Here is an 11,041-nt window from a genome sequence, read left to right on the forward strand (position 1 = left end):
CTGCCCGAACCCAGAGCACTCCCCCCAAAAGGCTAAAAAGCAGAGGACAGCCGCCATACTAAAGACCCCCAAAAGAGTGCCAAGATTGTCAAGATGGCGATAGCCAAGATGGCGGGCTGTCATCTCGAGAAGGGGCCTGGATGCTTGTTCAGGGAGGCCTGTGATGGTGGCTCACTGCCTGGACTGACACCCCTTGTTGACTGCGAACTAGGGTTGGGTACCGAAACCCGGTATTAAACGGGCCCCGGTACTGAATTTTGAAAGACCGCTGTATCGATAAACTCGGACGTTATCGGTTCTGCTGTCGGTACTGGAGAAATTAAGTAAATACACGCAAGTTGGGCTACTATTTATTAGAGTTGAAAATAAAGGCCTGTAGTATGAAAACAAGTATCCGGTACGGATAAAGCACTTTTGTCGAGTAAGAATATTATACGAGTAATACGAGTCAATATCTGTGCTCGGATAAAAAAAAAAAAAAAAAAAGTTATGTTGAGATTAAGGCTGAGCGATATATCAATATGAAGAATATATATATTTTTTAAATGTGATATGTAATTAGACCATATTGCATATCGAGATAGATAGGCTAGTTCAGGTTTGCGCTGTGATCCTTGCTCCAAGCAAGCTGCTGAGTGCTGACCCAGAGCTCTCTGCACTGCTCCCCGCGCCCCAGCCACTCCTTTTCCACTTTGCGTGCTTGATTAAAGCATGTTATGTTATGAAATAAAGTCTTTCACCTCAGCAAAACGGACTTTCTGTCCTGTCAGCCGTTATACTGTAACGTTAGTCGTAGCGCACACTCACTTGCACGCGCAAATGCGGCGGCACGCGCTGGATCGCCTCACTGTATATAAAGTGCAAAAGAAACTATACGAGCATGCAACACCGTTACGTTGTAAATTACACGAAATAGAAGCAATACAGGTATGATTTTAATTCTATTCACCAGGAGCAATTTCCATGTTTCATAAACAGTTCTTGTTAGTATTGTGTATTCACTATTCACCATGTAACTGTCGTGTCTATATGAACCCCTTAATGGCCCTATTTTTCTTTGTGTTATTTTTTATATTTTTTTAACGACTGTAATAGACCTTTCTCACAACTTCCGTATTTGTGACCGGAAATACGTAATTGTCACGGTAATCTTCTTCCGCTCCATTCATAACAGATAGTGCCGCAGGCAACTAGTGAGAGTACCGACTTTTTTGTTATTCCCAAAAGCAGCCATACCTGTCGTTTTCATTCCTTCCCTCGTCAGTTCCCTGTCGATGAAGTTCGACGGAAATGGATTCAGGCAATCTAGCGGGATGTTATTGATCCTGTGATCTTCTGTACTTCTCATGTCGCCATTCACTAAGCCGTCATTGTTTATGTTTATTTTTTATGTTTTATGATTTGTGTATTTTGAAGTAACGTAAGTTCATTTTCAACTTTATTAAGATATTTGTATCCAGCGGAATAAGCACATAAAAATATACACCACAATATAAAACAAGATAAATAAGAGCACACAACAGTGGGCTACATATAAATTTAAAATATTAATACCATTCTGAGTATTTAACAATCTGAGTGTACAAGGGATAAATTAATATTTGTATAAATTGTTCTTCATCTTTGATCCGGACTTTCAACCGGACTATGACAAGTTTACATTTTTTCGAAGTTGTGAAGACTCTCTGATCAATTTTCTCCTCTCAGAGTAGGTTTTTCTGATGTGTCAACAGTTGACGGGAACTCCGCTTCCACAACGATTACGTATTTCCGGTTTTTGTGAAAAAGGTATGGCATACCAACATTGTATTAACAAAATAAATAAACCAATTAATAAATCACAATTACAATCCCAAGGGAATAATCTGCAATTAAGATTTTTGTCATAGCTAATCATGCAGCCCCAAGGTGAAGAAACCTGTTTATTATTTATTCATTTGATTTAGCAAATGTTCAAGTTTCAATAAAACTACTTGTATCATGTCATATTTGGCTTTGACTGAACATTTGATCTCACTTTGCAGAAAAAATATCGGGATATATTTTGTATATCGAAATTCAGCCTAAATATATCGGGATGTGACTTTTGGTCCATATCACCCAGCCGTAGTTGAGATGAAAACTCTTGTTCATTACATTTTACTTCATAATTGCAGCCACATGTGTTGTATTCATTGTTGCAAAACTTGTTCTGTAGTTCGTTTGTTATCGTGATCAAAACCATCCCAGATAGCAAACTGACATTGAATCAACGTGGAAACGACGTCTCTCATGACATTGAAACAACGTTGATTTTGCTCATCGAATTAACGTTGAACCAACGTCAGACGCGGCATTCTTCAAAGCTAAATGAAAATCGAAAATTGGTTTGCTTTCATAACGTTGAAACAATGCGTTGATTTCAAGTTGATTTTCCGATTTTTTTTAAAGACGGACGCGTCTGACGTTGGTTCAACGTTAATTCGATGAGCAAAACAATGTCAGATCAACGTTGTTTCGATGTCATATTTCCACGTTGATTCAATGTCAGTTTGCTATCTGGGATTGATCTGAAGCTCAATGCTGATGCTGTCATGTAAATAGTTTTATTTCTTATCAGCAATAAATATAGCAATTTCAGATCAACCCATATCAATTGCATGCTTAAAATAACATACCGGTTAAAGCCCCGCCCATTTCAAGACTACCCGACCCACTTCCGGGTTTAGGCCCCGCCCAGTCTGAGTACAGATACCGATAATTCATACGGTAAACAGATACAGATAAAGATACAGATAATGCTGTACTCGCTCATCCCTACTATTTATTATTCCTATAAAGACGTTATCTTGAACATGTTTATATCGCCAGCCATTTCTATATATAAAATATATTTTAATTAAACCATTTGTCTGTGATGCAAATTTCGCAGTTCAGAAGAGAGAGAGAAGAGAGAGAGCGATCTCTCACGCAAAGCCACAGCACGCGCAACACGACAGCCCTGCTTAATGAGTGACAATGAGGACAGAACTAAACATTCAACGTGCTTACACTTTAGATCTGGGATATTATTCTAATATATTTTGTATTTCGGCTTCTAAAGATTATAAAAAGAAGATATTTGAGATAAAACCGTTAATAAACGAGACGATCCGTCCAGCTTAACTTCCTTTACTTCACAGCACTGCGGAGCGCTGTCAGTTCTTCCTAAAACCCAAACGTAACCGTCAGAATCAGCACGATCGGCGATTGTTGCAAAATGCTGTCTTCTACTGTTGCAAGATCATGAAAATGGCTATTAAAAACACAAAAACCTGCACAAGAGACGCTGTTCACAAGGCGGTGCGCGCTCCGAAACGGACTGCAACGAGACAAGAAAATTAGCCTATACTTCGGCTTCGTGCGTCCTTAACTATCAACATAAAAATGTCAAAATGACCAGCTCTGAGATTCACTTCAACACAATTTATTTACTTAAACACAATTATGTCTTAAATGGACGTAAATAATAGGGAGAAAATGATGGTGCATCAGTCCCCATTATCTGCACTCGGTCTTAAAGGGGCAGCAGTCTAATAGCCTAAACCTGCTGACGATTCAGCCATTAATGCAAATCAAGCAACAAAAGGCAGAGAAAATCACTCACAGCTTTTGAATGAGTAACTTTAGATTTAATAAACATTATTCTATCTATGATAAACTATACAGTGCTATTTTATATTTGATTACTAGGTTTCTTTTCAGACAGAAACGATTACCTGAAAAGATATGTTAGTTGACCTTCCTGAAATTAAAGCACTTTGTATATAATTTGCATCTTTGATTAATTGTACTCTTGTGTTTGTACTTGTTTTTTTCTTATGTGTCCTTTTTCAAAATATAAAGTTTAATTATGTTCTTAATTCTTAAAATAAATAAATAATAAAAAACACCATAAAGAACTGATAAGAATACCGTTAAAGTACCGGATCGATAAGCGGTATGGGCTATATGCACGCATAAGTTCCGCATTTGACGTAAGGATGCTCGTCCATTTCCGGTTGTGTAGATTAAAGCGGAGGAAAACCGGAGAAAACGGGATTATGGCAGAGTCTTCAATATTTACTGTCCTCCCGTCTTTGAAACGAAACGTACATACGTTTAGATGTAATTTTATATATAGTTATGTTTATTTAATATAATTTTAAAAAGAAGCATAAACACAATGAGGGGTGTCTGTTTTATCTGTTTTTGTGACTAACGTTTCATTAGTATAACCATGGAGTATAAAATTCAATATAAATTCTCGGTATTGCATTGGACTCTATGATCGGCGGAAGTTATCGAGCATCCTTAATCCTTCACCGGAAATAACGCCGTGCATAGAGCCCATTGGTAAGAGTAGTAATACCGATAAAACCTTAACGATACCCATCCCTACTGCGAACGAGGTGCGGTTGTAGTGTACTTGTCCAGGAGGTTTTTCACGCTGCATCCGCTGTAAGACCAAATAATCGTTGAAATGAAAGAGAAAACGTTAGTGCTCTACCGGGAACTTTCTCGCTCCATCCGCTGTGAGACAAATGCTCGCTGGATGGAAAGAGGGAAACTGAAAAGTGGAAAATATTAGTGCTTGCCCAGGAGATTCTCACACTGCATCCGCTGTGAGACCAACTGCTTGCAGGATGAAAGAGAAAAATATAAGTGCTCTACTGGGAAAGCTCTCACTCCGTCCGCTGTAAGCCCACTGTGAGACGTCACTGCTAGGGCAGTGTAGAAAATTAGCCAGAGAAACAGAGCTCCTGTGGGATCAGAGGAGACATCACTGCTGTGGCAGTGGAGAAACGTACCTGTGCAAATTGATCTGTGGTGTGAAGCCGAGCTAAGAGGGAAGTAGATTGGGGCCTGGCGGGCCGATGATCATCTTCTTGAGCGTAATCAAAGACGCGAAAAAGAAGGAGGATTAAATCTTTGCAGGATTATGCGCATCTTTATTAATGTTTGAAAATGGCTTAGGGGTAGGGTTACCACCATCAAACAAACCAAATGTGGGACAATGGGCTTTATGCCCAGCTGCACTACTTCCTGAACTTCAGCCAGCTCCTTGTTTCCTGTCTGCCATTATTGGCCAAATTGATTCATTCAGGTGTACCTGACCTCAGTAGTCATGGCAACAATAATCAGACACACCTGAATTAATCAATTTGGCCAATAATGGCAGACAGGAAACAAGGAGCTGGCTGAAGTTCAGGAAGTAGTGCAGCTGGGCATAAAGCCCATTATAAATTTGTGTGGGACAATGTGGGACATGTTACCAACACTAAAACATACCCTGAAACTGTTATATAATGTCTATCTAACTTGATAAAAACATTTCTAGTCTGCCTTTCAGATGATAAAAATGATTTGTTCTTTAGTCCCTTCCAGAAAAAAATCTTTTTTTTTTAAAGTCATTTAAATTCAGCATCACTGAGTCCAAAGGCAGCAGGAATCATGTATATAAATATTTTAGAAACAGTTCTGACCAAGTCCAACAAAAATCCAACAAAATAAACAATGAACAAATAAAATATAAAACAACATGAAATTAGATAGTCTTATTGTAATAATGAACTGCTCCGAGACTTGGAGATGAAGATCCAAATGCAGCTTTATTTAAGAGTAGTTGTACAGGCAGGGTCGAGAATCAGCAGACAGGACAAAGGAGAATACACAGTGGGAATCCAAGAAACACTTAGAGGTCAGGGCAGGCAGCAATAATCAGAATCCAAGAACAATCCAAAATCAAAAACCAGAAAATAAACACGGAAAATGCTCAGAAATGCAGACACACAGTACAACAAGACTTCGCCAACAGTGAATGTGAACACAAGGTATATATAGACAGACTAACAGGATGAGACACATGTGAATGCAGTCAGTGAATGAGGTACAGGTGAATGTGATCAGTGATGATGAGTCCGGGCAGTGAGTTCTGGGAAATGTAGTTTGTGAGTGATAATAGTCTTATCTGGAGTGCCCTCTGCTGGCTCAAAAGGGCACTCCAGCTGGTGACCGTTACATAGCCCCCCGTTTAAGGAGTGGATTCCAGACGCTCCTCAAAATGTCCAGGAGGGAGGTGGAGCAGAGGCGGACCTGGGGGCAGGATGGAGGGCCAGGCCCGTGGAGCAGAAAAGGACCTGGATACTGCGGTGGAGCAGGCTGTGGAGGCTACCAGGGCGGAGCAGGCTGTGCAGCCGGCCAGGGCGGAGCAAGCTGTACAGGCGGCCAGGGCGGAGCAGGCTGCGCAGGCGGCCAGGGCGGAGCAGGCTGTGCAGGCAACCAGGGGGGAGCAGGCAGTGTAGGCGACCAGAGCGATGAAGACCCCTCGGGAGGCCAGGGCGGAGCAGACTGTGCAAGAGACCAAGACCCCTCGGGCGGACACGGCGAAGACCCCTCGGGCGCCCACGGCGGTGAAGACCCCTCATGACCAGACACCAGCTCGGGACCAGACACGGTCTCAGGAACAGACACCGGCTCAGGAACCGACACTAGAACAGAAATGGTCACAAGGACAGACAAACACAGAAACAAACACTGGCTCGGGAGGAGACACTGGATCGGCCATCTTGTCCGGAAACACTGGATCAGCCATCTTGTCCGGAGACACTGGATCGGCCATCTTGTCCGGAGACACTGGATCGGAGGCAGCCATCCTGTCCTTAGACACTGGTTTGGAGGCGGTGACGTGAACAATCTCTGAATTGGCAGAAGTAACATGAAGAGTCTCTGAATCGGCCATCTTGTCCATAGACACTGGCTTGGAGGCGGCCATCTTGTCCTTAGACACTGGTTTGGAGGCGGTGACGTGAACAATCTCTGAATTGGCAGAAGTAACATGAAGAGTCTCTGAACCGGCCATCTTGTCAATAGACACTGGCTCGAAGGCGGCCATCTTGTCCGTAGACACTGGCTCGAAGGCGGTGACGTGAACAGAATCTGGATCAGCAGAAGTGATTTGAACAGTCTCTGAATCGTCCATCTTCTCCGTAGACACTGGCTCGGAGGCGGTGACGTGAACAGTCTCTGGATTGAAAGAAGTAATGTGAACAGTCTCTGAATCGGCCATCTTGTCCATAGACACTGGCTCGGAGGCAGCCATCTTGTCTTTAGACACTGGCTCGGAGGCGGCCATCTTGTCTTTAGACACTGGCTCGGAGGCGGCCATCTTGTCTTTAAGTCAAGTCAAGTCAAGTCACATTTATTTGTATAACGCTTTTCACAATACAGATTGTATCAAAGCAGCTTCACAGTGATAACATGAAAGTAGTACAACACAGATCAACAACATTGCTAAACACTAAATAACCCTAAATAACCCCAACTGAGCAAGCTCAAAGCAAGCCAAAAGCAAGGCGACAGTGGCAAGGAACCAAAACTCCATCAGATTGGATGGAGAAAAAACCTTGGGAGAACCCAGGCTCAGTCGGGGGCCAGTTCTCCTTTGGCTTACATTCATATTGTTTATATATAAATATTAAAGGGTTAGTTCACCCAAAAATGAAAATTAAGTCATTAATTACTCACCCCCATGCTGTACCAATTCCGTAAGACCTTCGTTCGTCTTTGGAACACAAATGAAAATATTTTTGATTAAATTTGAGAGCTGTATAACTACCACATTGGCTCCTAAGGGACTGCCTCTTGACGGCCCAGAAAGTCAATGAAGAAAATGTTTAAATATCCCAAGTGCCTACCGTGGCTCAACTATATGTTTATCAAGCGACGCGAATACTTTTTTTGCTAAAAAACAAACAAAAATAACGAGTTTATTCGACTATTTATTTTCTTCCTTGTAGGCCAGAAACGAGATTTCCTTACATTTCCACGACGCATGCGCGAGAATTGCGATCTGAAGTAGTGTAAGCAGATAGCAATTCTCGCGCATGCGTCGTGGAAATCTAAGGAAATCTCGTTTCTGGCCTACAAGGAAGAAAAGAAATAGTCGAATAAACTCGTTATTTTTGTTTGTTTTATCGCACAAAAAGTATTTGCGTCGCTTGATAAACATATAGTTGAGCCACGGTAGTCACTTGGGTCCTCTGTATAAGAAAATATGCTTGACTAAAGAGATGCGTCTTTAATCTAGTTTTAAACTGTGTCAGCGAGTCAGAGCCTCGGACCGTATCGGGAAGGCTATTCCAGAGTTTTGGAGCTAAATGCGAGAACGCCCTCCCTCCTTTACTGGACTTCGATATCCTAGGAATGACCAGAAGCCTTGAATTTAGTGATCTTAATGAACGCGCTGGATTGTAGGGCGAGAGAAGGTCCGTTAAGTACATAGGAGCTAAACCATTTAGGGCTTTATAGGTCAGTAGTAGTATTTTGTAGTTGATACGGAACTTAATAGGTAATCAGTGTAGAGATGATAAAATCAGTGTTATGATCATATTTTCTTGACCTAGTAAGAACTCTAGCAGCTGGATTTTGTACTAACTGTAGCTTGTTTATTGAGGATCCAGGACAACCGGCTAATAAAGCATTACAATAATCTAGTCTCGAGGTCATGAATGCAGGAACTAATTTTTCTGCATCATAAATAGATAGCATGTTACGTAGCTTAGCAATGTTTCTAAGGTGGAAAAAGGCTGTTCTTGTAACATATGAAATATGATTTTCGAAAGACAAGTTGCGGTCTAGTATAACACCCAGGTCTTTTACTGTAGTGGATAAAGTAACAGGACATCCGTCTATATTAAAGTTGTATTGTAAGAGGTTTTGTGAGTAGTTTTTTGGACCAATAAGTAATACCTCCGTTTTATATGAATTTAATAGCAGGAAATTACGCGTCATCCAGCATTTTATATCTTTGAGACACTGTCATTTTAGATGAGTTAGTGTTTTCATCTGGTCGTGATGAAATATATAATTTAGTGTCGTCAGCGTAACAGTGGAAATTAATTCCATGTTTTCTTATAATATTACCAAGTGGAAGCATATATATTGAGAATAGCAGAGGGCCTAAAACCGATCCTTGCGGTACTCCATAGTCTACTGACGTTATCTTTGATTTTTTCCCATTTAAACAGACAAAATTATAACGGTCCGATAAGTACGATCTAAACCAGCTTAATGCCTGTCCCTGAACAGCAGTATAGTTTTGTAGTCGATCCAAGAGTGTTTTATGATCTATAGTGTCAAACGCAGCGCTAAGATCAAGTAGGACTGAATTATCAGATGAATTAGAGGAAATGACTAGCAGTTTAAGCACCATTCTTACTAGTACATTAGATATTGTTGCGCCAATTAAATTAAAAAAGGTTCGAGAGAAAATTAAAGCACCGTGGTACAACAGTGCTACGCATGCTATCAAGAGAGAAACTCGCAACTTAGAGCGTAAATGGAAACAAACTAATTTAGAGGTCTTTAGAATCGCGTGGAAAGACAGTATGTCACGTTATAAAAAGACACTAAAAACAGCCAGGGCTGAGCATCTCCGCAAACTAATCGAAAATAACCAAAATAATCCAAGGTTTTTATTTAACACCGTGGCTAGGCTAACAAATAAACAGACATCACCAGAGCAAAATATACCTTTACAGTTTAGTAGTAATGATTTTATGAATTACTTCAATGCGAAAATAGAAAGCATCCGAAACAAAATTATAAATGTACAATCCGCTATGGTGTCTTATGATTCAGCTTCAATTATGGACCCTCTAGAACAACTAAACCGCTTTACAACGATAGGACAGGAGGAGCTAAATAAACTTATCATTGCATCTAAACCAACAACTTGTTTATTAGATCCAATACCCACTAAACTACTGAAAGAACTATTACCTGTAGTGGAAGAGCCTCTCCTCAATATTATTAACTCGTCTTTATCTTTAGGTCATGTCCCAAAAATATACAAGCTGGCTGTAATAAAACCGCTCATTAAGAAACCGCAATTAGATCCAAATAACTTGGCAAATTACAGACCCATTTCAAATCTTCCATTTATGTCCAAAATACTTGAAAAAGTAGTGTCCGCTCAATTGTGCTCTTTTTTGCAAGAAAATGATATCTATGAAAAATTCCAGTCAGGATTCAGACCGCATCATAGTACAGAAACTGCGCTAGTTAAAATTACAAATGATTTACTTTTAGCTTCTGACCAAGGCTGTATCTCAATACTAGTCCTACTTGATCTTAGCGCTGCGTTCGACACTATAGATCATATAATACTCTTGGATCGACTACAAAACTTCACCGGTGTCCAGGGACAGGCATTAAGCTGGTTTAGATCGTACTTATCGGACCGTTCTCATTTTGTCTGTTTAAATGGGAAAAAATCAAAGATAACGTCAGTAGACTATGGAGTACCGCAAGGATCAGTTTTAGGCCCTCTGCTATTCTCAATATATATGCTGCCACTTGGTAATATTATAAGAAAACATGGAATTAATTTCCACTGTTACGCTGACGACACTCAATTATATATTTCATCACGACCAGATGAAAACACTAACTCATCTAAAATGACAGAGTGTCTCAAAGATATAAAATGCTGGATGACGCGTAATTTCCTGCTATTAAATTCAGATAAAACGGAGGTATTACTAATTGGTCCAAAAAACTACTCACAAAACCTCTCACAATACAACTTTAATATAGACGGATGTCCTGTTACTTTATCCACAACAGTAAAAGACCTGGGTGTTATACTAGACCGCAACTTGTCGTTCGAAAATCATATTTCATATGTTACAAGAACAGCCTTTTTCCACCTTAGAAACATTGCTAAGCTACGTAACATGCTATCTATTTCTGATGCAGAAAAATTAGTTCACGCATTCATGACCTCGAGACTAGATTACTGTAATGCTTTATTAGCCGGTTGTCCTGCATCCTCAATAAACAAGCTACAGTTAGTACAAAATGCAGCTGCTAGAGTTCTTACTAGGTCAAGAAAATATGATCATATAACACCGATTTTATCATCTCTACACTGGTTACCTATTAAGTTCCGCATCAACTACAAAATACTACTACTGACCTATAAAGCCCTAAATGGTTTAGCACCTATGTACTTAACGGACCTTCTTTCGCCCTACAATCC

Source organism: Pimephales promelas, chromosome 16 (assembly GCF_988280905.1).
Source record: "Pimephales promelas chromosome 16, fPimPro1.hap1.1, whole genome shotgun sequence".
Classification (NCBI taxonomy): Eukaryota; Metazoa; Chordata; class Actinopteri; order Cypriniformes; family Leuciscidae; genus Pimephales; species Pimephales promelas.